At 42.3% G+C, this 24,421-nt stretch overlaps 1 protein-coding gene across 11 annotated transcripts in view; it reads left to right on the forward strand.

Annotated features, from left to right (window-relative positions):
- Nucleotides 1-24,421, forward strand: part of MAP4 (microtubule associated protein 4) — a 288,369-nt gene that overhangs the window by 60,253 nt on the left and 203,695 nt on the right. For 9 of the 11 annotated variants that reach the window (XM_039526893.1, XM_039526892.1, XM_039526894.1 and 6 more), the window contains exon 2: nt 2,096-2,147. The exons of 1 other annotated variant lie outside the window; for it this stretch is intronic. The gene's annotated coding sequence lies outside the window, so the exon portion shown is untranslated. Of the gene's footprint in view, nt 1-2,095; nt 2,148-23,037; nt 23,061-24,421 lie in introns of those variants that run through there. One more of the 11 variants, XM_039526886.1, reaches the window with a different exon arrangement.

Consider the following 24,421-nt stretch of genomic DNA (forward strand, 5'->3'; position numbering starts at 1 on the left):
CATTGCTGTGAGTCCTCTGTTCTTTCCTCAAGTTCCAGGTGCCTGTCTTGCAGGACTCCTTCCCTCTGAAGAACGAGTGTTAATATTCTGCATATACTGGCTAGTAGAGTGCACAAGCCGTGAGGGTGATACTTTTCTTGATGCTTCTCCCTGAGTATGTTACCACTCAGTTCTCTTATGGTTGCGCCAGTGCTGCTACTTGTGTCCCTTTGTACTAACTTATAGAATATCAAGGTTGGAAGGGACCCCAGGAGATCATCTAGTCCAACCCCCTGCTCAAAGACCAATCCCCAGACAGATTTTTGCCCCACATCCCTAAATGGCCCCCTCAAGGATTGAACTCACAACCCTGGGTTTAGCAGGCCAATGCTCAAACCACTGAGCTATCTGTTCTGATCCTTCATTGCTCTGGATCAGTTTTATTCTGCACATAGTCACAAGGCAACCGTTGTTGGTGAATGGCTGGTATAGGTCATAAGCACCAGGAGTGCCATGTTAGCAACCTTTATTTGACTCTGATGCTGTGTTCTAATGTCATGAAGCGTGACCCAGAAGACACAAGATTCTAGTATCAGTTTACCTTTAGTGATGTCTCTTGCAGCTATTTAGTTTTTAATTTGTTCACTTTCAATTTAATTTATATTTTGTGCATATGTATTAATTGGCAAAATAATAAAACAGCTGATACAGGACTTGGTCAAGAATTAAAGGAGGGTAATAATTAATGCCAATCGACATGGGTTTATGGAAAATAGATTTTGTCAAACTAACGTAATCTCTTCAGAGATCTAGCTTGGTTGATAAAGGTAATAGTGTTGAGGTAATAGACTTCTGTAAGGCATTTGACTTGGTTCTGTATGACGTTTTGATTAAGAAACTAGAATGATACAAAATCAGCACAACACATGTTAAATGGATTAAAAACTGGCTTACTGACAAGTCTCAAAATGTAACTGTAAACAGAGAATTGTCATTGAGCGGCTGTGTTTCTGGAGGGGTCCTGCAGAGATTGATTCTTGGCACTCTGCTGTTAATCATTTTAATCAGTGACCTGGTAGAAAACATAATCATTAGTGACCAAGTTTGTAGATGACACAAAGATAGGGGGAAGTGGTTAATGAAGAAGACAGGTCTCTGGCCCAGAGTTATTTGGATCATTTGAGCACAAGCAAACAATGTTTCAGTGCAGCCAAATGTGAAGTCATAAATCTAGGAACTAAGAATGCAGGACATCCATACTGGCTGAGAGGGACTCTACCTTGTGAAGCAGTGACTCTGAAAATACTTGGAGGTTATGGTGGATAATCAGTTGAACATAAGAGATGGTGCAATGTTGCAGGGAAAAGGGCTAATGTGATCGTTGGATGTATAAACATGGGAATATTGAGTAGGTGTAAGAAGGTTATATGGCCTCTGTAATAACACTGGTGCAGATGCTGCTGAAATATTCTTCCCAGAAAGATGTTGATAAATTGGCAAGGGTTCAGAGGGAAGCCATGAGAATGATTAAAGAATTGGAAAACCTGCTTTATAGTGATACTCAGAGAGCTTGATCTATTTAGGTTAACAAAGAGAAGTTTAAGGGCTGATTTGATAAGTCTGTAAGTACTTACATGGGGAACGGGGATTTGATAATAGAGGACTCTTCAGTCTACCAGACAAAGCCATACCAAGATCCAGTGTCTGGAAGTTGAAGCCAGACAAATTCAGACTAAAAATGAGGTGCACATTCAATGGTTCTTTCTGGCTTTTTTATGAATGACTTGAACAGTGCTATCTAGCCTTTTATTAGAGGCTACAGTATAACTTGCTTCCTATACTGTTACAGTTAGGGTTCAAGGCTGGGTTAGTAACCTAATGTCTGCTTTATTTTGTGTTGTCATTGAGGGATAAAGCAAGCAAGAGGATCCCAGGCCACAGAAATGGGAAAACGGCAAATTAAAACTTAGTAAAATTTCCAGTGGATTAGTTTGTACAAAGCCATGGACTAAAATTTGGGCTGGCCAGCCCTGATAAAGATCAAAGTCTCATGACAGCCAAGTATTTGATTATAACCCTAGCTTCCTTTTTAATTGTGTACTCATTTATTTTACAGATAAGCCGTTTGTGGAGATTAAGAACACACAAAGGGAACATCTGCTTTTAAGGTATGGAATCACCTCTCATTAAAGATATATTACATATTTGACATCCACAAAATTTTGAAGCAGAATCATTGGTGCATACATACTGAAACTTCAGCTGGAAAAACGTAGCCATAATATTGTGTGTGGAGACTGCTTAGGTTCCCTCTGGAGTTTAGCAGCAAAGCTGGACAGGCAGGTCCAGCTGCTTAGCTGACTGGGGCTGAAATAGTGAGTGTAGTCTGGCAGAATCTGTAAGTCCTAATGCTAGGCATTGTGTGTGGGACCCTCCCATGGAAGTCTCTGCAGAATGAATATGCACTGAAAGCATTTTAACAACATGAAATCCTTCTCTCTTCCACCAGTTTTCCTTGTTTTGCTCAGGTTCTCAGACTTGAGGCTTCTTTATTGCTTCTGGCACCTGTATCTGCTCAGTTTTAGGTAGCAGTGTCTAAATGTGGCCCAAAGGATGTAATGTCTGGCAGGAGGGACCTCTTCTCTTTTCCTGTTTCTTCTATCAGTTTTTTCCTCCTTTACCCCAGCCTGTCTGGTCTCGTGTTGTGTCGTCTGTTTGTTCTGCTGATGCAGAGTTTGAGTGACCCAGTTGTACACGATTCTTTTGCAGGGAAGAGGTGCGTCTGACTTAGCTTGACAGCATGTTTGGACGAAGTAATTAACAAACCTTGAGCTTGTCACTACCCTAGCCTCAAATGCCACACTTGCTATTCTTGAATAACAGAAGGTGCTGTATAGGCAAACTGCTTCATTGTGGTGCAGTGGCTCACATAGCCAAGGGATAAATAAATAATAATTGGAGATATACCAATCTCCTAGAACTGGAAGGGACCTTGAAAGGTCACTGAGTCCAGCCCCCTGCCTTCACTAGCAGGACCAATTTTTGCCCCAGATCCCTAGGTGGCCCCCTCAAGGATTGAACTCACAACCCTGGGTTTAGCAGGCCAATGCTCAAACCACTGAGCTATCCCTCCCCACAATTAAGGGGGTGAGCATATCTCTTCCATGAGACCCTGTGCGCTTGCATATACTAGCAAATAATTAAGAATAAATCAAATTCTGTAACCATTGACTCCTATTTGTGTTGAGAAGGACATAGGCTGTAATGTAGGGGTATACATGTGACAATGGCTAATTTAATTGCTAAGTACTTTCATATTGTAAAATCTTACCCATTTTTCTCAAGCCTCTGCTGTTTCTCAGAATTGGAGGTGTTTGGCTAATGCAGTATGTTTCTTCCTGTCTTCACCCACATAATGATACAGATACTAAACAAATCATGAAACATACAAAATTAGTATAAGATGTCACCATCAAAGTCCATACCTACCTACTGTTAACACCCAATGATATCTGAGATACTTCAAGTATCAGAGGGGTAGCTGTGTTAGTCTGGATCTGTAAAAGCAGCACAGAGTCCTGTGGCATCTTATAGACTAACAGACGTATTGGAGCATGAGCTTTCGTGGGTGAATACCCACTTCGTCGGATGCATGTAGTGGAAATTTTCAGAGGCAGGTATAAATATGCAAGCAAGAATCAGGCTAGAGATAACGAGATTAGTTGAACCTGCCTCTGGAAATTTCTACTACATGCATCCGACGAAGTGGGTATTTACCCACGAAAGCTCATGCTCCAATACGTCTGTTAGTCTATAAGATGCCACAGGACTCTGAGATACTTCAGTATATAGAATTAGAACAGGAAATAATTCTATTGGGTACTAAATGGTAGATGTTGGATTTTTAATGGCAAACCACTGTACTTGGAATGACTAGTTAAAACTGCCCACCCCCTGGAAATTCAGTTGTCTCAACTGCATCTTTAAATTGTCTCCATTTCTGTAGGTGTGGCACAAGCTTTATCTTGAATACCTCTTTCTTGGAGGCTCTTAACCAGCTACTAGTGTAGAGGTTGGAAAGGTTTGTGTCTGATTAATTCACAGTCAAACCAAGTAAAGCTTTCCAGCATCCACTCATAACCTGATATATCACTAAAACTGGCTTTTATCTAATATTGAGTATCACAGCCAAGGTGGATTAAAAAAATCAGGTTTTTAAATTAAATGTTCATTTTGTAAAAATAAAACTATTTAAAGTTTAAATTTTGAAATTTTGACAACCTATAGTAAGGCTTAAACGTACTATAATTACGTATTTTAGTTAATTAAAAAAAAAAATTAAGCAGCACATGTTAAGTTTTTTTTTTTTTTTTTTTTTTAAAGTCAAACCACTGAACTAGTAGAAGTCACTGGCTAAGCACCTGGAACTAGAGTTTGTTGAAGTGCTAAACCAGCTTTTAATAGCAGTAGCATCATCTGCGTGTATAGAAAGAATATATTCCTCATTTCAGTTTATTCAGCTATTTCATTTCAGTGACTAGTTAATTGAAAGTTACGAAACTAATTGGGAGTTTAAAAAAAAAAAGAAGCATATAAACTTGTTTTGCTCTTACAGTCTATGAATAAAAAGTAGGGGGTGAGAGAATGAGATCTACTAGTTCTTTAAAATCTTGAAACACATGGTCACCAGAAACAAACATTTCAGTTCACTAACTACAGATAATACTTGCTTTTATTAACTAAATCAGTTAGTTTTAAATGTAAAACATGTTTTGATAAACTGTTCTTATATCCAGCACATTTTAAGGTATTTTATTTAATTAAAAAAACAAACAAAAAACGATTGTGTATTTTTAATTGAATTTCAGTTTCCATCCAAATAGTGTGGCACAAATTAAAAAAACCCTAGTAAAGTAGAAATGCTCCATTTTCTAACATAAATAAAACAAGTAAAAATTAAGACTGTGGCTTAATTTACATTTATTCATATAACTGCTTAAATAACATGTATAGATACTGTATATCTTCTTGGTTAGCAAAAAGTACCACCAAAATTAGTGTGTAAAGGCTGTTTAGTTGCAAATCAACTTGTTTTGGTGGTTACCAATGAGAATCAACCTTTCTTGAGGAAAATAACTAAATAGTACAAATACAAAACGAGATTAAAATCAATTATTTAAAAAAAACAAGTTACTACTTACTGATTTAAATCATGATTAAACTCTGTGATTTTAAATCTTTGATTTAAATCACTACTGTGAACACAGCCAGTTGATTTATTTGGCAGAGAGCCATAATACAAAGGGGAAAGACACCCTAAGCTGTTTTCTTCTTTAAAAGCTCTTTTGACTAATAGCCAAATACATTGGCTTATCATGCTTGGGAGGGGGATGGGAGGTCATGATGGATGAATTCAGTTCATGCTTCCCTCTCAGTGTTTCTGGCCCTGGACATTGTTAAAGGGAGAGCAGTGGTGGAAGGTGGGGCCTTGCCTTTCTAAAGCAGGGATTTAGGAATATAAGCAACTCAGAATAGAGTATGTGGGAGTCTTGACACCCCCCTCTGGACTGCAGCTTTTCCCATTCGAACTTCTGATTAGCAATGATTGAAGCAACTTTGTACCTATCAGGGCATTTTTCTTGCTGGTCAGGAGTCAGCCTGGAATATTACTATTTTTCTTGGTTGTCTCATTGACAATCAGGGCAAAATGTCTTACACTTCTTTCTTTAACCTGCATATATTACTGATCATAGGGTTTTCAATCTCCCCCCTTCTTTTTCTTTGTATAGAAAGCAACCTAGAAATGTAATGTAGACTTGATGCAGGCTGGCTCAAAGGATGTTGGCAATATTTGCCATCACCCCTTTTGATATTTGCTGTTAAATTTTCAGGACATTGAAATCAAGCAGGTGTTTCCCAAAGAGCTTGTTCGGCAGCTAAAAGCATTTCCTGAAACACTTTATTCTGATAGGTCTAACCCCACGCTCATTGGCTCTAGAGTAGTTCCAATAGCCGGATGTGTAAAGTTAACTTCTTTCGGAAGAGCAGCTGAGCTAGAGGCAGCAGGTAGGGTTAGAGGGTGTTGGGGAGGAAGTGCCTTATTATGCACCTTTAATATTGGAGGCTGGTCAGTTTTGTCTTAGTATATCATTTCCCATTGCCATTCCCAGTAAAAGCAGGGCTTTAAATAATGTCTGGGACTCTAACTTTAGAGAACAAATAAAATTTGACAGGATGACCAGTTCAAAGCCAACACATTCTCCCTACTTGCTCCTTTTATGGCTTTGCAAACATATAAAGCACACTGGTCTTTTGGTCATCTTCTGTGCTTCCTCTAGGAGTGTGAAATATTGATGTTTCTCAGTGGCACTTGTAGTCAAGTGATATGGTGGTATGGCAGATGTTTTAAGTAATAACAAACACTTTTGAGTAGAAATAGACTAGTTTATTTTCATTGATCAACTTGGGAGGAAATGAAAGAAGTAAACACTTCATTATTAGTGCCAGTTAACCTGGATTTCTTAAACCTTGTTGAATAGTCTAAGTTGGTGGAAGTAACGTGGAAATTTGTTTTTTGGAAATGATTAAAAAATTAACAGTGGACTAAGATTGCTTGCTTTAATGGTACATGATACAGTACATATTTATTCAAAATACTGTGCCAAATAATCTGATAGAATATGGGAAGGAATGGTTCATCTCTCTTCCTAAAGTATGGGTGTAAGTCCTTTATTTTAAGAAAAATGACTTAACCAATTAGCATTGTACGGGATAAAATAATATGTCCAGTCCCTTATCCTTTTCCTTTCAGCAGGAAACTGCTTGTGTCTATGAGCACACAATACCTTGGCTGCCCATTGAGATTCAATAACTCCCTAGCTATTGCAGTTTTAAGTTCTACAAGGAAGTGAATCATTCTCTCAAAATGCCCACCTGATAACATTGCAAAGAAATTCAAACCTACTTTTGCACCCCTTTCTCTCCAGAAACCTCAACCTTTGTTTTCCAAGTAGTGCCTCATGTTCGGTCCCAATTAAATTTATTTGTTGTCGAGAGAACGGAAATGTAAATACAATGGTGGTTGAAGTGCAGCAGTTACTCCCTTCCTCCTCTCTGCTGGCTTCCTGTCTGCATTATGGAAGGTCGAAATTGGTCTTTAGCATTAACTGGTTTTGAAAGAAAAAAATCAGACTAGCTAAATTAAGAAGCCATACAGGTTACAAGCACAAGGGAACTACTAGTCTCAAGAATTATTTTTCTGAACTAAAACTGTGCCATCTCTTGACCTTCAGGCTAATCCCATGCTCCAACCTGACCACAGCCAGTGACTGGCAACACCATCTGGTAATGATTCCCAGGCCTTTGACAAAATGCTGCAGACAAATATCTGTTCCTCAAGTGCTTGCTCATGTCCATTCCATATTAGGGGTGAGTGCTCGCCAGTCACCTAACGTGGAATGGACGTGAGCAAGCACTTGAAGCGGAAAAGACAGTTACCTTTTCTGTAACTGGTGTTCGTCAAGATGTGTTGCTCATGTCCATTCCATGACCCGCCCTCCTTCCCCACTGTTGGAGTTTCTGGCAAGAAGGAACTGGGGGGGGGAAAGCCGGCGATGCCCCTTATACTGCCCCATGTGGGCACCAGAGCTGATCCCCTATGGATACTGCTGAGGGAAAAACTTCTGGCACTGGTACATGTGGCGAGCGCACACACCTAATATGGAATGGATGTGAGTAACACATCTCGAAGAACACCAGTTATGGAAAAGGTAACTGTCTTTTCCCACTTGCATGCCCTTGAAACCTGCATGCATCCTCTGAATGCGGTGCTCTGTGCAGCTTCTTTTCATGTTAATTATTCATTCTTCTCCTGTGTGTCTGCTGATTTTTAGTATATTTCCCTGAGACACAAGCTTAGAGCAAATTTTTATACAGAATTAAATTAGTAGCTGTGTATATCTAATATTATTCCTATTGGATGGTAACACAGTGTCTAATATTGGGCTTGTTCCAAGAAGGCAGGAATTTACCTGTACAAGATTTTACCTCTAAAGCAACCAAAAATAGGTCGTCGGCGAGCGGGATCGAATTTGGGACCTCTGGAGCTAAGTGCACGAGCCGCTACGGCATGAGCTAAAATCCAAGTGGCCCTTAGCTAAGGGTTTAGAGCAGATTCATTACTCTGTCTCCAAGTGGTCTCCATGCCACTAGATGGGACAGAGCACTACACCCAGGAGGTGTGTGGGTTACACCTATACTAGACTGAGGCTTTGGCTACACTTACACTTCAAAGCGCTAAGTGTAGTCAAAGCGCCAGCGCTGGGAGAGAGCTCTCCCAGCGCTGTCCGTACTCCACCTCCCTGTGGGGAATAACGGACAGCGCTGGGAGCGCGGCTCCCAGCGCTGTGGCTTTGACCACACTGGCGCTTTGCAGCGCCGCAATTTGCAGCGCTGGAGAGGGTGTGTTTTCACACCCTGCTGCAGCGCTGCAAATTTGTAAGTGTAGCCAAGCCCTGAGGGCTTGGCTACACTTGCAGATGTGCAGCGCTGGGAGTTACAGCTGTCTTCGTACAGCTGTGTAGGGAAAGCGCTGGAGTGTGGCCACACTGACAGCTACCAGCGCTGCAGTGTGGCCACATTTGCAGCATTTGCAGCGCTGTTGGGAGTGGTGCATTATGGGCAGCTATCCCAGCATTCAAGTGGCTGCAACGTGCTTTTCAAAAGAGGGGGGTGGGGTGGAGTGTGACAGGGAGTGTGGGGGAGACAGAGAGAGTGGATTTTTGGAGCTGACACTGTGTGAGCTCCCTGCCTTGCAAGTTCTAAGGACTGGAAGATACACAGCACCAACCTTCAATCATTTTAAAAGTTTGGACCCCTTCCCCCACCCCTCTCTTTTATTCACTAAATACAAATAGCCTTCAGACCAGATAAGCAGCTGCTCCAAAATGGAACCCCCCCTCCCCCGCTGTGTTGCTTCTCTCCTCAAGCAAACACTAGCTGTGAACATTCCAAAAGAATCCCCCTGCCTGCCTCTGCTGGAGCAAACAGGAGCTGTTTGTTTTTTAGATAAGCAGCTCCGGGAGCCCGGAGTTCACAACAAAACAGAGTGGCTGAACAGGCATTCTGGGATACCTCCGAATACCTCGGAGGCCAATTACAGCGCTTTTGGTGGCCACACTTGCGGAGTAGCGCTGCATTACCAGCGCTGCAATCCTTATACCCCAGGCAGAACAGGAGTACAGCCAGCGCTGCAGCCAGGGAGATGCAGCGCTGTATGTGCCTTGCAAGTGTGGACGGTGACTAAGTTGCAGCGCTGTAAACCCACCACCAGCGCAGCAACTCTCCAGTGTAGCCAAGCCCTGAGATGAGTTAACCCCTCCTGACAGGCCAAGACAATTCAAAATTTAATGCAGGCCTGTGCTGCCAGAGTTCTGTTCTGATTCCAGATTTCTAGGTGCAGCATGGGAACTGTTCTGTAAGATTGTTACTTTAAAGTATTCAGTGTTTTCTCTCTGTCCCCCACCTCTTATATGCCTTTCATCTAGCCCAGCCTTTTGACTGACCAAATAGGTGGGGTAGCAGCAAGTGGCTGCCAAGGTAGTTCCAGAGGCTGCCATGAGCTTAGTGCAGCACTAGCACTGTGAGGGAGCAGTAGTGTTTTCTGGAGGCTCTCTCTTTACTTCTTGCATGACCCACCACTTTCTGTCATAACTGGCTAGTGCACCTAACATTGCTGCTCCCTTTTCAGAACTGATGAGTTCTACCAAGGCTTTGTGGCATTTGGCCAGCCACATGGCAGGATTTAGCTCAACCGAAAATCCTCAGGATCCTCTTTAAGAATAAATGTCATGTGACCACTCCAAGCGTATTCTCCTGCTAGAGGCAGAATTAAATCAGCATACTGGTGGCGAGTAGATGCAACAGTTTATTATATTAAGATGTCTTTAATTACTGGTCAGAGGGATTAAACTAGAAGTCCCAGGCTAGAACAGAAGGCCTTGACTGTTTTACAGCTGGCATGTTTTCTTTCAGTTTACTTAGTATTCAGTTTAGTGCTTTCTCAAGGTGAAAGTGCATCCAGAATGCTCTTTTGTGATGCAAGGAACAGTTGAGCAGGGTTATGAAAGGAGGCACTACCTCAATCTCTAACAGAGTTGCCTGTGTCAGTGAGTACTGGCACAGATGCCTGCTTGTGTGACCTCAGGTGTGGGTCTGGATATGGCACAGACTCTGGAATACACAGCAGTGGATGCTGAGGTAAATCTTAACTTGTGAGAGCGCCCCTTGCTGGGGGAGAAATTTGGTCTGCTTTGCCTTGTGGTCCTAGTTTTACATATTGATATTGGAAAGGGAGCACATGGGTAAGCTTTCTTTCCAACCTATAGATGCTGATGTGAGAAGAGGATTTACATACTGTGGGAGTTTTAGGTGATAGCTGTATAATCCTTGATAGTTTCGGGATGCCCCAATGGACTCCTATTTCTATGTCATCTCTGACTCCAAAGCTAAACCATTGCTCCCACTTCTCATCTGTGCTGAAGCAGTAATGTTGTAGAAGGGTGGTACCCCCTTTTTTTGTCATGAAGAGAGTGTTTTATTCCCAGCTTCCTTGGGAAGACGTTTTTCAGAGCAGTTGTGACTAGAGAGAGACTTGAGTTCTACTCACAGCCTCCAGAGGTGCCCAACAGCTCATGAAATGTTGCAAGCTGCATGGTTTTAAACACTTTTTACAAGAACAAATAGGTCCAGCTGTCTCTTTGCATTTTTAAATTAGGAGATTTGTGCCTAAATGTAAATAGTTTTCTTTGACAAACAATGCAAGCAGCAGTGGCCATCAGCATGGGGTGTTTCTAGTACAGCTAATTTTTATTTAATTATTCACCCAGCATCAAGTTGAAAGACATAAATTAAACACACTAATTTACTTGCAATATATGGTACAAATAGCCTGCCTCTTTGTGCCATCCAAATCAGCTGTGGTTACACATTGATAGTCCAAAATCAGAGAAGCTTCTGTAGAAATGTTGCTTGGACCATGCTCTGAAGATCAGAAAACTGTCCTGACCCAGACTCTAGAAGGACCAAGTTTTACAGATGCAAATCCTCTGGAAATACCCTGCCTCCAGTCCAAGAGTACCTGACTAGGCACTTGGCAAGTATGTCTTCATTGTCTCAAAACTGTATAGGAAGAGAAGTGGTCTTTATGGTAGCCAGGCTGGAAATCACATAGGGCTCCTTACGTTGGAGCCAGCATATTGAATAAGCACTTGGAAACAGATGAAATTATTGCATTTCACCAATCAGTTGTGTAATGTGCTTGCTCTAAATCACTTTGCTTAGCAGAAAAGTCACTGCATTCTGCACTAGCTGATACTTTTTTGCGGGGGGTAATGTGTATCAGTTTTGGCTAGGGGTGTGCTTTTTACTGAAAGTTATATTGATACAATCCCCAGTGTAGATGCGGTTATATTGTATAAAGGTGTGTAACAAGGCATTCTGCCCCTTTAAGGACCAGGGAGCAGGCAGCCCTGTTCTGGAGAGGAGACCAAAAGGCAGATTCTGGGCATCATCTAACTCATCTGGACAAGATCTAGGGCTTGGATCTGATTCCCTACTAGGGGATATAAAGGCAGGGCTCAGCTCCATGACGGAGACTGGGACAGGGGAGGGCTGGGAGTACACTCTCCTGTGGCTATACAATATACAAAGCAGATCTTAAGGTGGCCATCCTCCAGCAAAAAATCTTTAGGACCAGACTCCAGAGAGAAACTGCTGAGCTCCAGTTCATCTGCAAATTTAACACCATCCTCCCTGATTGATCTAACCTCGTTATCTCTAGCTTGCTTCTTGCTTGCTTATATATACACACCTGCAGGATTCTTTGCTGCTTCTACAGAACCAGACTAACACGGCTACCCCTCTGATACTCTCCTGTGGCTGTAACAGAAGGCTGCTAGTGGGGGGTGGGGGGCAAGCCCTGTGGACCACCCTCCCTTTCCGCTGAGAAAGGGCCAGACCATTAAGCTAGTGGAGGCCAGTGGGGCCCCCACAATCTCTGTTAAATAAACAGAAACCCGAGGTAAGGACTACAAACTGAACTTGTCCCTGGCTGGTGATTGGGTACCCCAATCTGCATGGTGCTTTATGCTGCTATAGTTAAAGCAATGCAACTTTTGTGTATAGACAAAAGTCTTGACTTCCTCTACCCAGCTGCCAAACATCCAGCCTTTCCCACTGACCATTTCTACGGTTTATCATTACAAATACCTGCAGCACGTTGAAATCTGAAAATGTGGGTGCAACATAAAATGAAAATTTTCAAAACAACATTGGCAGCCATGCTGATTTTATTTTTCTACTTAAGTCTATGAAAATCATCAGTTAAAAACATTAAATGAAGATGCTGCAGAATTTCTTGTCTGGCTTACTGTATTGCTGCAAAATGCAGGGGGCCTGTCTGAAGGGCAAAAAGCCAGGTTCCAGTACATACCATAGATCCTGAACTACAGCCATCTGAGTCTACGTTGAACAGGAGAGGCTACCAAACAGACCATCTGAGGGTTGGCAGCAGAGTCCTTGGGGGTAATAGCCACCACTTCCTTATTATACCTCTTTAAAATGAAAGATCAGAGGCACAGAATAACAATCCCACTCACTCCTGCTCGATCATTTCAGGCAGGTTTGAATTGTTTCTGCACCCTGAAAAAGGTTTTAACTTAAACTTTTTTTTTTTTTAAATGCTGTAAATTCCTTAGTTTATAAGAATCTGGTCCGCTGTATTACCAGCCCCCGCTGTTCAAAAATAGTTGTTGGGTCCCCCAAAAAATTGATTTGCTTAGAAATCCACGAGACGTGTTTCTTTGTCTTTGTTTTTTAATTTGAGATTGTAGTGTTTATATATCCAAGTCTTCTCCACAACCAAGGAAGCTAGAAACTTACATATTTATATAAATGAAAGCTGAGCTTCTGAAGTAATCTCATGACTCAAGGAGCTGGGGCTTTAGGGGAAACACCAAATATTGCAAGACTTGAGATAAAGTGGGAGGAGTTGAGAACATTAGTATAATGGCAGCTGAGCAAAAATGTTGCCAGAAAAAGACTAAAGTAAGTTTTGTAACCAAACTTTCCCCTTTCCAAAATACCCATGCACCCAGTAGTCGTCTTCTCCGGGTCAAGGCATAAAGATAAGCATGGGGGTTTACGGTTGTTGACTGAAAACAGAAACTTTAACTGGAAGTGCGGTAATATATTAAGATGTGGCTCCTTTACAGACATGGCTTTTGACTAATGCATTATTCTCTGGCTTTGTTTTTAGTTCAATGGAAGCTGCTTTCCTTTTTGATACATGTACTATTAAAGGAAAGCAGCTGACGGGAACAGCTGCTTGCCTTGCCTGTTTGGTTTGTGTGACTTAGCAGTTGATATGTAGCATAGAGTGCTTTATTAACAGCTAGAGGCTTCAGAAACAAGCCCCCCCCCCCCCTTCGTTGCCCTCCTCTCCTCTGTCTCCTGCCCCTTGCCAGGTTAAAACCAGTGTCTTCCGCCATAAAAAGGTCATTAGTGATATAAATTCCTTATTAGATGCTGCCTTTCTGCAGTGTGTAATGTCCAGAAAACTTCCAGGGAAATGAGAATTTGGAAGCCAGTCTTCAGTTCTGACTTCTTTGCTGATCTTCTTTGAAGAGCTGAAATAGAAGAGTTTGTAAATCAGTGTTCAACAGCTAAAACACAGAGGGCTTTGCAGAAGATGGGCCCTTTACCTTTTACCAAAAGAAAAGAAAGGAGTTAACACTTATGATTTGGAGATTACATACCAGTCATCCATCCACTCTCTCTTTCCCCCCACCCCAGCACCACATTTCAAAGCTCTTAGGCATGTGTGCAGCTAGATACTTACTCTGTAAGGGGCTTTCTTTAGATATTATCTATGAACTCATTTTTTGTGTGGCTTTTTTTTTTTTATTTTTTTTTTTTTGAGGGCCAGCCAAGACCATTAATCCCCACCTTTTCATTCCCTAATCCCTGCAAGGGTTTATTCTTGTACGCCTGATGAAGCTGCTTTGGCAGAGTCCATCATGCTGCAACTCAAGGAAAGTATCAGAGAGGTAGCCGTGTTAGTCTGGTTCTGTAAAAGCAGCAAAGAATCCTGTGGCACCTTATAGACTAACAGACGTTTTGCAGCATGAGCTTTCGTGGGCATTCACCCACGACAAAGTGGGCATTCACCCACGAAAGCTCATGCTGCAAAACGTCTGTTAGTCTATAAGGTGCCACAGGATTCTTTGCTGCTTTAACTCAAGGAAAGTTTACTAATGTGGCTCTTTATGCAGATGTAGTTTTTCAGGTGATAAAGTAGCAGTTTCTTACTTGGGCAGTTTTAGCCACATCTCTCTAAGTTGTTAGTAAGAGTGACACAGTTGCCCAAAGGAAGGAAATTCATTCTGAAAGCTGGTATTTTCTTATGTTGTCACACTGTATCTTGGGGCAATTAGCATCTGTAAAGCTCTTAGAAAGCAAAAAGTTCAAATATACATGCTATTTGTTGAGCATTGGGATGCACTGATATAATATTCCCATAGTATTTCCTAGAAGCGAAGGGCGGAGTGTCAGCAGGGAAAATCAACTATGGCTCTCTTTCCCATCCCTGTCTTTTCTTCTCTAACTCTTTTTTTCTCACATGCCTATTTCAGGCTGACGATACGAAAATCTCACTGCTTCTCATTTGTTCACAAAGGTCACGAATGAAGTATGGCTCTGCTGTGGACTGATTTTCTTTGACACGCTCCCAGTTCTTGTTGGCTGTCCAGAGTTTCAGGGAAGTTTTCTTGCACTTGGTTGTATCAGTCTGTGCTATTTGCTTATGTCCTGTCTCAAAAGAGCACAGTAACTTCATCTCCTGTTGAAGTCAGTGGGAGCTGCAGATGCTCAGAACCTTTAAAATTTAGGATGTTAGTGTTTTATGGTCTTCTCCCTCTTTTGCAGAGGCAGATGGGTGAGAGAATTTAGACCTTTAGAATGAATAGTTTCACTCAGATACCTACTACCCACCAGTCCCTGTTTCCCTTCTAGCATTTTACCGTAGCTCTAAAGTAGTTTTCCAATACACCACTGGTCAGTCAGGGTTAATTTCTTTTTGTACATGGGCCTTCCAATGTTTAGTTCTAGAAGACATGCCAGCCCATCTCTCTGGGGCACAAGCAGAAAGGAAACATAAATTAATTGAAAACTAATAAAATATCAACTATAACCCCTTTTGACACTGCCACAAATACGGGTGTTAACTTTTAAGCTTGTCTTTATGCTAAGATAACAGATCTGTTAGGATGAGTATTTCAGCGGCCTGCTTGCGGGAGGTGGGGGGGAGGGGGGGCAGGGCAGAATTAGACCTGTAAGTCACTGGGGCATTCCCCTGCTGCCATCTTCTGAAGGTCTCTCTAATTTTCTCTGCCTCCCCAGTGGCCGGCAGTCCCCCCAGCCCTCCCTGCTGCAGAGCTCTTCTGAGGAAAATTTCAAAATGTTCAGACTAAAAATTGGGCTCAGTATTTTATCTGATTCCCAGTTGAGTTCTAGGGCTGCATTGGGTTCTGCAGGAGTTTGTTCCCTCAGCTCTGCTTCCTGTTTGGTGGTGGTTGCAGCAGCTGCTGCCCCGCAGGCTTCAGGGACCAAGCTAGGCTGGAACAGCCAGAGGCAAAATGAAAGGTCAGTCTCCTGCTTGAGTGTCTTGTTGGGTGCTTGGCCAGCTATGAGCATAGAATGCATTTACCCTCACAGCCCAGTCTGGGCAGGTTTGCCTTGGTCCCCTTCTGTGGGCAGGAGAGGTGGCAGGTAGGACTGGAAAAGAGCTGGCTCCGGGGCAGACAGGCCTCCTATCTTCATGAGGGCAATGAAGCTGTGAGTTGCGGATGGAAGGAATTGGACAGAGCATGCTTACTGCCAACACCAGAGTGTGGTAAAGGGCCTTTGAGCTCTGGTCTTTTCCCTGGCTGCCACCTGTATAACAGTCCCTGCCCTACTTTTATCCCAGGCTGCGATTTATTTGGTCCATGTGGATCTCGTGCAATAGAAAGGGGAAGAGCTTCTGGGAAAAGCATCCTTGAGCCCCAGGCCAGTACCTTTCTTGAGAGACCTTTATGGGGTACGGAGACTAACAAGTGCAGCCTCTTTGAGGACAGAGAGATCCCTAACCATGGGAAATTATTTCAGAGCTATCTGAGCTCAATTTTTCTCCTCCCTTTGAAGAGGATTATGGAAGTAGATTCCTAAAAGGGAAATGTTTGAATACAGAAAATCAGCACTGTCTGCTCATTTGCAGAGTGCAGAAGGGCAGATCAATGCAGAAAACACCAGGCCAGGAGACGTGTAGAACCCTGCAAATCCATGGATATCCACTTTATATCCATGGATCATTTTTGCTGATCGGATGCGGATACAAATTTTGTATTCGTGCAGAGCTCTAGACATAGGCTGATTCCTCTAGGTGTGCACACATTAAACCCCCATGAAGGGTATTCTTCCTCCCTTAAGGGAGGAAGGCTAGCAGTCTAGGTTAGAGAATCAAATAGTCAAATATATTTAAAATAAACCCCCCAAATTTTCTCTCTCAAGAGTGTACTGAATACTGTGAAACTGTGCTTAGGTCTGTAGCTGCCCTAGAGAAGCTATAGCTATATAACCCTAGGGCAGTGTGAGAGAGAGAAGGGATTTTCTTGCCACATGTATAAGATTGGGAAAGTATCAAGACTGGTGTCCCCAACTATTGCTGAGGGTCAACATTCCCTCATGTCCAGGTTGTTTCCAGGTTCCGTTGCTGGTTCCCAGGCCTCCCCTCTACCTCCTCTCCTCAGCAGATGGCTGTGGAGTGATGAGGGACAGCAGCCCAGATGTGGAAGAACTGGCAGGCAGCAATGGCGGTCCACCAGTTCTGAGTTTCTACCATGCTGTCCCCCAGCCTTCATTTTTTTAATAATGCCAGAAGATTTTTCAGCATGGACCAGTCAAAACTTACTCTTGTATCACAATCGAAGAATAATCTGTCTATTTTTGCTGCTCAGGGATTCAGCATTTCTAACGGGGGGAGATTTTTACCTGAAACAACGAGAAGGCCACTCCAGAGGCAAGTACTGTATTGTTTCACTCTATAGCTGACTTATAGCTTTGATCAAAGGAAATCACTAAACATTGTCCAGAGGGGGTATGCTATGGAGTTGTAAAAGAATTTCAGAAACAGCTTTGTCCTACTCCCAGTCTCAGAACGAAATCATCCATCATCTACTTCAAATCGGAACAGTACAACCTGCTTCCCTTCCTGTTTTTAACCTGGAAGAATTGAGGACAAGCAAAGATAATGTTGAAAGTTCTGAAGTTAGCATAGAGAAATAAAGGTTAAAACATAGTCCATTCTGGTCTGCCCAGAGCAGTTCACCAGCCAAGCTATAGTGAACTCCATTTTCAGGCTCTCTCTCTCTCCTTACTTCTTCTTTTGTCATTTTTCAGGTGAGAGAGCTCCCTTCCTCTTCCAGATGCCAGGTCTTATTCTCAACCCTCTGTCCTTTGTTGTTGAGCTGAGATCCCTGCTTAGCTTCCTTGCTGAGAGTGCCAGTCCATGAATCGCTGGTACTTGCATTGAGTCTCTGGACTCCCTGTTCATCTGTTTGTTTTCAGACAGTTCCTTATTGACTCTATTCATTCCCACCAGACAGGGAGGTGACACAAGTACCTATGTTTTAGTTTGTTCTGAGAGCAAACTTAATACTCCTGCTGGGTAACAATGCAAAGTATCGGGGAAACTGAGGCACACATAGGCTTCATAAAAATATTACAAAAAATTTCCCACTTCATCCCTGATAGCCATAATGGAAACCAAGTGGTGTAACAAACAAAAATCCAGTTCTCGTTGGAGCCTGTTGAGATTTCTGCTCCCTCCCAGGCATGCTGCAGTGACCCAGAGTTCATATGAATACATATCCAGCAGCAGTTTTGGTTATTCCCTCTCCATCTTGCCCATCTCATCCTTTGGCAGAGATCTAGTTCCACTTGTATAGTCTTAGTTCCTAGGCCTGGTGAATGCAGGCAATTTTATTTATTTATTTATTTTTTTAAAGGAGTCTTCCAGATTAAGTTCATGGAATGGGTACCAGAAAGAGAGCACAGCATCTTCCAGCTAGAGTACAATGATTCATTGAGGTCTCTGAAAACTGCTCCTTCAATTGATAACAGACCTGTTCTGGTCATGAGTGTCAAGAGGGTTTTAATAATAACTGGGAAGAACATGATCAGCCCTACCTGAGACACATAGAGAGAGATTGTCATGTGCTGGGTGGAGCAAAATTTCCTATCTAACGACCAATCTCTTTGCAACTGGAAACAGAGAAAATGACCTACTGTCAGGACTTGGGCTGTGAGGTGGTGAGTGACATTTTTCAAGGCTGGGCAAAGTCCTTGCTTTGTGTTCCCACCTTTTTCATTGTTCCCCAGGACAATACTAAAGATAAGGATGTGAATGGCAGCAATACTGTTTAGGCTATTCTGGCTGAAGAGGCTATGACTTTGAGGCCTGATTAACCAAGCATCAGATCTTCAGCTGTCTTTCTTTTACAGAGAAGGTCTGTTGCAAGACCAGTCCCCCATCCAGGACCAGATAGGGTTTAATTGAATACTTGTATGAAGTAATCATTGCTCTCACAAACCCTGACAGAAAACTCAACAAATAGAACCTATCCTACTGGCTGGTGCAAAGTCCATAGTTCAGCTAGCATGTTAAACCAATGAAACATAGCCTTTAGTCCCTCCATGAGCGCTTTATTTTGGAGGTATAAATGTGTCTAAGTAGAAAAGTGAGGTCTCTGTAGTATGGTTTTCAGCTTGTTTAAGAAAAGGAAGTTTTAGATAAATTCCAACATTGTTTCCTTAGAGCATCAACCTTATTCCAGCGCCACAGGTCATAGGGTAAGACAATGTAACCTCATTCTGCGCCTTAGAATGCTATCCTGATTGAACCTCTTCAGGAGGTATCATTATACGTACTATCAATTGCAGTAATCCTCCCACAGATGGCTGATGTTTCCAGATTAGTTATTTTATTTGAAGTTAGAAGTTTTCTCTAATAATACTCAGTAGGTAGTATTCACAACTGTCATAGCATACGTTCCTTGACTACATTCAAGAAATTGTTGTCTCCTGTTTTAAACATCAAAGTCCAGTTCCTAGGAGCACTGACAGTCTCAGGACATCCGACGAAGTGGGTATTCACCCACGAAAGCTCATGCTCCAAAACGTCTGTTAGTCTATAAGGTGCCCCTGGACTCTTTGCTGCAGTCTCAGGACAGTGTGTCAAGTCTCCAGTATTGAGATCTGCTAGATGGCCATCGCCAAATTCTACATGCTGGTTATCCAGTCTTAGGCCTGGTCTATACTGGAGTGGGATCGACCTAAGATACACAACTTCAGCTGTGAGAATACCATAGCTGAAGTTGACATACCTTAGTTTGATTTACCTCGCGTCCTCACGGTGTAGGGTCGATTGCTGCGGCTCCCCTGTCGACTTTGCTTCTGCCTCTCGCTGAGCTGAAGTTCAGCAATCGATGGGAGAGCGATCGGGGATTGATTTATCGTGTCTACGCTACATGCGATAAATCAATCCCTGATAGATCAATTGCTATCCACCGATCCGGCGGGTAGTGTAGACATACCCCAAGCCAACGCTATTTCCTTTATTTTGACAGAAGTCTTCTCCCATGTCCAGGGTCAGGTGGAGGAGATATATAATCTACTTTGTTTTAGATGTCCACACTTAAAAGATGGATCCTGCTTCCCACCTTCTGCAAGGGACCTATTAAATTGAAATGACTGGAATTTATTTTTATTGCTTCAAATTTAAATTTGAAGGCATATGGTGTATTTAATATAATTAATTACAAAAATATTTAGTTTTGATCAGCCAGATCTCATTTTTCTCACATGGTTTTCCTATCTAGACCTATTGGCCTTGGAGTGGTGGTTTCCATCTTACACTGACAGTTTTTCTTGAATGCATAAGAATATAAGAATGGCCATACTGGGTCAGACCAAAGGTCCATCTAGCCCAGTATCCTGTCTTCTGACAGTGGCCAATGCCAGGTGCCCAGAGATAATGAACAGAACAGGTAATCATCAAGTAATCCATTCCCTGTGACCCATTCCCAGCTTCTCCTTCTATCCTGACAAAAACAGTGGCTCCTGCCACTATGCTCCCTGTAGCATTCTAAGAGACGAGTAGCAGCACCTGGATTCCTCAGTTTCTCCTGCCTCCTTCTGAAAAAGCTGTAGCAACACTTGGGCTCCTTGGCTGGCTGATCCCCTTTTCTTTTCTTAAAGATGCAGTGGGTTCCTGTGCTGCTCTGCTCTCTAGCCACTTTCTATCCAATCTCCCTTCTCACCTGGTCCATACTCCCACTTATCTGTGGCTGAGTAAGACATTCAAGCTTAGTTTGTGGCCTTTAGAGTGTGGTGGTTCTCCTGTTCATATCTTCTTACTCATCAGATCTGCTGCTTCTGTCAAGTCAGATTGGCTGACTTCAATGGCAAAAATAAATTTACACTTTTTTTTTACCCTGTTTACCCTGCTTAACCAACATAGATAATGAAAGAGGAACTAGATTCTATTATGGATCAACAGTTGTTTGGGTTTGTAAAAATGTAGTAAATTGAATAATTTACACTTGTGCAAATGCTTTGACAGCAATGGGATTACACTGGTGTCACTGAAAGCATAATCTGAATACAATAGGGTTTAATTTGGCCCACAGAATTTTTAGTTTACAAGCAAAAAGATTTATTTTTTTTCAACTGCAAACGGAGCACATTTGATCTGAAAGCCACTGAGATACAAACATGGAACCCTGCAAAGCCACTTCTCAGAAGAGATGGTAACATCAGTGCATCCTTAGTAACCTTCATTCAGATTCATTTAACCTGCTTCATTGCTTAGGTGCCTTGATAGAGGAAAGAAATTCAGATAAGGGTAAATGACCAAATTGAAAAGATGAGGGGTCTTCAATAAAGCCCTAATAGGAAATGGAAGTGGTGACTTATCAGTAGAACTCTGCAAATCTGTGAATATCCCTGAACAATGTTTACAGATAGGATGCGGATCCAAATTTTGTATCTGCACAGGCTCTACTGATCAGACATCTGTAAGGAGGAACTGGTTCTGGGCAATAATGTTATGAGGAAACAATAGTGGTTCCAGCTGTATTCGGTTTGCTTTGAAAGTCCCTTGACAAGATTAATTACAACTTCATTAAATGAAAACACATTTATAAAATGAGAAGCTATATTAGATTTAAAATCTGATGTGTGGCATTAATTAGAGGTAGAAGTGAACTGATATTTGCACCAAGGCAATCAGACTACTGCATGCTACTAGTATTGAATGTGGTGTTCTATCATATTTAGTTCCTTAAAAAAAAAAAAATCTAGGGGATTCCCAGCTTTCTCACCTTTTGGATTATTCTTCTCTGCTAATGGATGCTCATTCATCAGATCAGATGGGCCACTGTACAGACAGCTTTCTGTGCAGTATGCGGTGCTGCCAAGTGGTGTAATGCATACAGCACCTATAGTGTGGAGAGTTGCATATTACTTCCTGTGGTTTTGTAAAAATGAGGATATGGAGTTGGACTAAGCATGTTGGCATTGCCACATGCTTCTGCAGGTTCTCCAGTTTCCTGCACTGAGGGAGCATTAGGATTCCTTTGCATGCTGCACCCTTGTTTCTTTTAAGAATGTAAAGTATCTGCCACATGACAACTCCTAGCTGGAAGTGGGTGGATCTTTCATCCAAATCATGCAAGTTCTTTCTGATAGCAGTGTTGTTCTCTCAGTGCTGACTTTCTTAAAACTTGTAGGAGTGCACTAGTAGCTGATGTGAAAGAAACATGCTGAAGTTGTTTCCCACTTCCTGGATAAACTGAACAGATTTAAACCACCTTGATTTATCATGATTAAAATTAAATCTTTTTATTTGCCATTTGAATACTGGTTTAGTTTGTCTAAGGATCTCAGAGAGACACAGCACAAACTCGCACTGCACAAGACCTTGTGGGCAGACCTTTGGTTTGGTTGTGGGAGTTTGGGTAAAGAACCCAAACTTCTTCAGGAAGAGATTTCTGGTAATGAGAGAGAGAGAAGTCTGTTATGCATCTTCTCTATATTGGTATTTATACAACCGAAGTGACAAGGATGTTCCTGTATTGGCTGAAGGTGACTCAAGTCCTCAGCTGTGATCATGGAAGGCCTGATCCTGCGTTACATGACTTCTGACTTAGATCTGGGTCCTGCTCGGTGCTGAATGCCCTAAATGCCCTTTTGAAGTCAGCGGTGAAGTATTATGCCTTGTATGTCAGATTTTTCTGCTTTAAGCCAATTCAGTGTGCTTTGTGCAGTATCTAATTATCTAGTAATTCAGTATTATCATCACTGATGCGAACAAAATCTTTTATGTTGTTAGATGCCAAAACATGTGTTCAGATGAAATGTCCTTGTGTTTTTAAGGATGCTGTCAAGGTCAGTAGGACTAGAGTAATATACTTCAATTGACCCCTTTTGAAGGGCTTGTCTGTAAACATGAGTGTTTATACAAAATTATACATGCGCTCTAACAGCTGCTAACCTGGAACTGGCTTGTTAAGGGTCTTAACCACAGGGAGTCCAGCATTTTGGGAAACAAATTCCTGTATTCCTTACTATAAGTCTGTGATATAGGACAAGCCCACCGCTGTAGGCTGTCAGTAGGATATTTAATATACCTTCTAGAAATAAATAAATAGGGATTATCTGTGCCTGGAGTGTAAAAGGTACTCAATATCTTAACTCTTTTTTTTTTTTTTTTTTTTAAAGGAAACTGGAGGCACTTTTCAGGGAAAACTGATATGGTTTTAGAGTGCTGCAGAGAAAGAGGGATGACTTACTGTTTGCTTATACTTCAGCAGGCAATGGTAACTTCTCCTGCTGTGGCCCATTCTAAGAAAAGCTGACGTATGACAGGAGAAATGGGAACTATGGCAGAGCTGTTTCTGTTCTTACAACCACAGGTTTCACTCTGTGTGAGTAGTTAAATGCTAATTTTAAAGGAGAGTGGGGCGCTGAAAGAAAACAAATGGTTGTATCACATCAGTGTGTCACAACTGAGCCTAGAGCAGGGGTTGGCAACTTGTCTGAAGTGGTGGGCCGAGTCTTCATTTATTCACTCTAATTTAAGGTTTTGCGTGCCAGTAATACCTTCTAAAAATGTTAAAATGTCTCTTTCTACAAGTCTATAATATATAACTAAACTATTGTTGTATGTAAAGTAAATAAGGTTTTTAAAATGTTTAATTTTAAGTGAAACTTCTTAAATTAAAATGCAGAGCCCCCCAGACCAGTCGCCAGGACCCGGGCAGTGTGAGTGCCACTGAAAATCAGCTTGCGTGCCACCTTTGGCACACGTGCCATAGGTTGCCTACCCCTGGCCTAGAGTAAAGGACAGGAACTGCAGTGACTTAGAAGGCCTGGACTATGCTACAAAGTTAGGTTGACATAAACAGTCTTGTGTCGATCTGAGTATGCACGTGTCTATCCTTAAATTTTGCCTTCCACTGATGTAAGCTCTCCATTATGCCAGCATAGTAACACCACCTTCCCCGAGTGCTGTTTAGCCCTTGTCAAGGTACTGAGGTTGATGCAGCGCAAATGCAGACTGTGTTACCTACGTTGACCCTACCAGTCCTCCAGCAGCTGTCCCAGAATGCCTGACAGTGATTGCTCTGGTCACAGTTGTGAACTCTCCTGCACAGGGGTCAGAGAGACCAGATTGTCCATCTTTGCATGCATACCTGGCATCTCTCCACTGTTTTGTGCAACTGGCCAGCTGAGCATGCTAGCTAAATGCTCGAAACACACTCTGGTCTTGTGTACGCGTAAGATATTGGAACTTCTGGGCCTGTGGGGAGAAGAGGCTGTGCAAGCACAGCTACGGACCAGCTGTAGAAACGTGGACATCTCTAAGCAGCAATGCTGCGTGAAAGCATAGGAACTGAGGCAGGCATATCAGAAGCTAGGGAGGCCAACGGTTGATCTGGTGCCAAGCTGCAGACCTGCCACTTTTGCAAAGAGACCACCACCCTGCACACCATCGTGGATATCTCCAAGGAGCTTGAGTCACAGGTGCCTGGTGTGAACAGTGAGGATGTGGAAGAGAAGGATGAGACATGTAACTGGGGGAATCCAACTCTGCCATCAGCCAAGAACTGTTTGAAACTCCATCGCAGTCCAGTCAATCCTTGCAGTTGACCAGAGGCAAGTCTGATGGAGGTGAAGGAATCTTGGGGTAAGTGTCAATTTATTTGCTCTTACAGTGATGTCCCCAACTTAGCATGATACAGCTATTGATTTTTCATTCATTTATTGTACTAGAAGAGGTAGCGAT

This window comes from Mauremys reevesii, linkage group 2 (genome assembly GCF_016161935.1).
Source record: "Mauremys reevesii isolate NIE-2019 linkage group 2, ASM1616193v1, whole genome shotgun sequence".
Classification (NCBI taxonomy): domain Eukaryota; kingdom Metazoa; phylum Chordata; order Testudines; family Geoemydidae; genus Mauremys; species Mauremys reevesii.